The sequence below is a fragment of the Hydra vulgaris genome, chromosome 01 (assembly GCF_038396675.1).
Source record: "Hydra vulgaris chromosome 01, alternate assembly HydraT2T_AEP".
Lineage (NCBI taxonomy): Eukaryota > Metazoa > Cnidaria > Hydrozoa > Anthoathecata > Hydridae > Hydra > Hydra vulgaris.
The window spans coordinates 19,917,366-19,922,500 of record NC_088920.1 but is presented as its reverse complement, the minus strand read 5'-3'; positions in this window follow the sequence as shown (position 1 = coordinate 19,922,500).

Genomic DNA, 5,135 nt, shown 5'->3' with positions numbered 1-5,135 from the left:
ATTAAATAATTTTAATAATACTTTTTTATAATAGAGTAATTATTTCATAAATCTTATAATTATAATACATTGTTTCCAGTTTCGGATGTTGAATGCTGGATCTTCCTGGGGATGAAACCTTGTTTTCTGACAAATGGGTGAGTTCTTACAACAATCATGATCAGGCCAAGCATGTGACTATTAGAATCTTTACAAACAATAGGAAAATAGCAATTAACATAATAGATGTAGGTCACTCCCAACATTTCTAAAGCTTTTGCTAAAGTTTGGCATGCTGGTCTTCTTCATGAGCTCTCTTTTTATGTTGTATTAGGTAATATCTTTAAGATTATTGAATCTTTTCTTACCAATCACAGTATAAAAGTTGTCCTCAATGGACTGCACTCTTCTTCATTCCCTTTAACATCAGGGGTTTCTTAAGGTTCTTTCATTGGCCTTATATTTTTTTTAAATTTACATTAACAATCTCCTAAAAATTCTTATATCACAAGTGGCATTGTTTGCTGATGATACTACTGTTTACTCTTGTCTCCATAAGTAGTCAGCACTCTCTGGTTGCTTGGAAGGGGGCATTTGACCTTGAAAAGGATCTTACTTCTGCAACATGGGGCTCTCTGTTATCCTCTGAAATCCTTTTTTTCAAAAACCTTCTTTAAAATCCTCCATCATCCTCTAAAATTTTGAAAATTGTTATCAAGTCTCCTCCTAAACTTCTTTTATTGTATTTTTTTTTTGTTTGTTTGTTTCTTGATGGGAGTAAAATGCTAAAAATACCCAATTCTGGTCTTCAAAACAGGTTAAAGTCTAAAAGGGCATTTGGTTGTAAAAAAATTTAGCAAACCAATGTCATTTAAGATAAAAAATTGACCCTTGTCAGTGTTGAACTCTCTGACTTTTGGTCGCTCACCAGAAGGGTTACTGAAAGTTACCAGTTTATTAATTTTGAGTCGATTTTTTTATTAAATTTTTTGCATTCAGCAGAGTTCTTGCATATTCTAGTGATTTTTTCTTAAAGGGCTAAGTGTAGGCTAGGAAATATTTGCATAAATAAAACGAAAATTGTAAACTATTGGTAACATTTACTTTTTTACTTTCATATAAAGCACATGCTGATATATATGCCATTAGTTTTTTCAATTTAATTAAACGCTTATTTTATAAAAAAAACATGCTCTTTTTTTTGCAACAACAGTGTATTGATAAATATAAAAAAACAATTTACAAATACTTTAAAACCCTTTGCTTTTAATGCGTTGTAATTATTAACATGTTATTTGTTACAGGAGCCTGAAAACTATTGATCATTTGAAAGTAATTGAAAGTACTGTGTTGTCATTGAATTTAATATTTAATTTAATTCCGCGTTATATATCATTTAAACTAATATAAGAATATTAAGTTATTGATAGAATCTAAATTCGGTATTTGAAAAAGATTATATTTCCTTATAATTTATTTCTTAAAACTATCTTATATTTAACATTTTCTTTTGTTTATCACAATTTGTCAACTTAATTTTTATGTATTTAATGTAGCATTTTTGATAAAGATTATAAATAATTTTTTCAGTTACCAATTAGATATTTGTAAATGTGTTACTTCAAAAGATCTTTACACGGTATTGAATTAATAAGAAACGAAAATTTTTAAATATATTTGGGAAAAGAGTTCTCTTAAACAAGAACACTTTTATAAGAAAAAGAAAGATTTTAATATGTTTTTGCATATTATAGTTTATGATAATCTATGATAGAGAGAGTTATGTTTTATGTAATGAATTTGTTAGCAGAAAATAAGAAAAAAATTTCTTTAATAAAAATTGCAAAACTGTTGGTCATTCTTTTAAACTAAATTTTACATTTCAACGTTGTACTATTTTACATTCCTTCAAAAGTAAATTAAAATTTTTCAAATCATGTTTAAATTCTTTTAATAAAAAAAAAAAAATTATAAATTAATTTGCTTCTTTAAAAAATTCACAGTTGCAGTTAAATGCTTATTTTTACAACCTAACATTTTCTGAATAAACGTCACATAAATGATATTAAAAGATAATTTAAATATTTCATAATAAAAAAGTTTTCTCTTAACATAAAACTATTGAATGTACAGATTAAAAAGCGAGCATATATTATCTGATATATATCCTGATATATACACTGGCATTAGATTGTTTAAAGTGTTCCTCTTTTTATTTTGTATAAACTTAAAGTGTTTAAAGTTATGTTTTATATACTTAAAGCGTGATAGTTATTTGCTTTTTACTTATTTGATAGCTTCTTGAAACATTTGAACATCATAAGAAGCATAGATTTGACTGTTAAATTTTTACTTGTAAATTCTAGGCATTTTTCTTGTAATTGAAAATTTATATATTATAAAATTATTAAAATTTGCATGAATATTTATATTACAGTTAATTCCTGTCATGTAAAATTCTGGTAAACCTGAATTTTTGTTATCTTGAACTGAATCATTTTGTCCTTTAAAAATATATATATTATAGTATAATTTATATATTTTTAGAAAAATAAAACTAGAACTGCGGATATAAATCAATAGTTGCCCTTTCCGGCAACTTTTTTGCATCAAAGAAATATTTTTAGTTGCCTTTCACAAAATTTGAAACATGAATGTTGAACATAATCATGAATGGAAACATGAATGTTGAACATATTTAATAATTTTGTACTTTTGTGTAAAAAAATTCTGTAAATTAGATGCAAAATCTGCTCTTAAATACTTTAATATACACTTTTTCTTACAAAAGTGCTTATGAATATTTTTGTATATTTTTGCTCAGGCTGTTTCTTGTTTTTGCCAATAAAATGATGCTATGAATTTAACTTATTTAAAATTAATATATCTTTTGTTGAATATAAATTAGTAAATGTTTTAATATATCTTTTAATAGTTTCCCCTATAACATTTTAAAGTTACGTTACGTCTTAATCAGTTACAATTGGTAACAAGGTTACATTCTCTAACTTTTAATTAAATATTAAGTATATAAATTTGATAATGCAGTAAATGTTTGTTTATCGTTGCCGTATTGCTAAATACAATCTTATATTTTATTTTTATTGTAAAATAGCTTCGTCTCAATTGGTTACTTTGTCAAAAAAAAAATAAAGTTTCAATACGCAACGTTACGTCTCAAATGTTTTTTTTTTTTTTAATTTTATAAAGTGTTAACAAATACTTAAATAATATTGTAAATAAAACAATTTTTTTAAATATCGTAACTCATGATCATGGGTTACGATATTTAACAATGCGTTTGTCGAGACATTTGTAACTAAAAAGTTTTTTTTTTAACACTGCTAATTATTATTGTTTATTTTAATTGTAAAATAGATTCGTCTTAATTAGTTCATTTTTTTTTGTAACTTATTTGTTGCGGAAAAAAAAAGTTTCAATTCGCAAAGTTACGTTTCAATTATTTTATTTTAACTTATAAAAGTGCAACTTTAAAAAAGTGTAGACTGAAGCGTAATTAACGTTTAAATCTATTTTTTAGATGTGTTTTAACTACATTTCATATCTAGATTTTGTTACGTTACATTACGTTTTTTTTTTGTCAATGATAAAAGTGTAATACTTCTTTTACTAGTTTTTATAAACCCACAAGCAAAAATGTATATAAAATTTCAATCTTTCTTATGATGTCAAATGAATTATTATGTACATTAATTAGCTTAAGGCAAATATGTGTATACTAGCACTTTCTGTGCAATGTCTACACTCTCTCTGACTTGACTTTACTTTTATCTCTATATATGGTAGCGTACTCTTTGTACGTATATTTATGTACATATGAAAAAAAAATTATGTAGATAGATTACAATGTTACATATCATTAGGTCAAAATGTTACTTGTTGTTATGTAACACTTTTCACAAAGCGTTACGATTACGATACGTTACGATTCAATTACAATGTTAATTTTAATGTTACGTTTACAATGTTAATTACAATGTTATGTCTCGGTTATGTAAAAATAACGGACATTTTGCATGTATACTAACGAATCCGGTTTTTGTTACAATACATAACGTAACTTTAAAATGTTATAGGGGTTTTATAATATATTTTTATTTGCAATTGTTTTATAGACAATTACACAAGAAAAAAAAGTTAACCTGTCTGTTATGGCTCGCTACGGAAACAATTGGTTAGATTTTTTTTTTCTAAAATTTATGTATTAATGTTTCATTAAGTAAAACTTCTACACTTGCAGTAATTAGTTAAAACGATAATGATTTCTTAAAATAAATTATTTCGGTGCAGTTATCCTACATTTGGAAGATACTCTTTTACAGTTACCTTACCTTTAGAAGTTACTCTGTTAAAATGTATTTTATATGGTGCTTAATAGTATTAATTTAGAAACTTTTAAAAAAAGTTACTTTAAATTCTTTTTTTCTTAAAAATAATATAAATTGATATGATCTGGTATTAAAATTTTTTCTAATTTCAAAAGTTTGAAATTAAAATAATAAACAGTAAAAATAAATTATAAGTATATAAATTATTTTGAGTAACAAAAAAATAGAGTTTTAGCAAAAGTAACCTAAAAAATTTGGTTATTAGTAATTATTTAGTAACACATACACAAATCACATCCCAGTGGAAGTAGGTTCAAACCAAAAAATATATTCCAGGATCATGTTTATACTTTTTTAGATCCATACTGACCTCTACTTTTAGAAAATAACACCACGGAAAAAAAATTTCAAGGTCCAATAATAAATTGAAATAAGTTTTTGTAAACACTAAAAGGCCAGTACTTTTCCTTACATGTACAATAAATATTTTATTTGATCATGAATTATGCCAAGACTTTTTTTTAATATTTGGAGCTTTTATTTGATGAATAATATGTTCTCATATCAATTATGATTACTAATTTATTGAATGAAATTTAAAAATAAATATTTTAATATAGGTTTTCTTTTGTGCCAACATTTACGAAGAATATTTATGTAATGTTTTATATGTTATGTTTTGTATTCTTGTTTATAGCAAAGAGAATTAGTGTTAGTTTTTGTTTGACACTTATTTATACATATGTATTTAAGTTATTAAAACTAATTATATTATGTTAAACTGTGTTTAGTATTCTTGTATTGTTG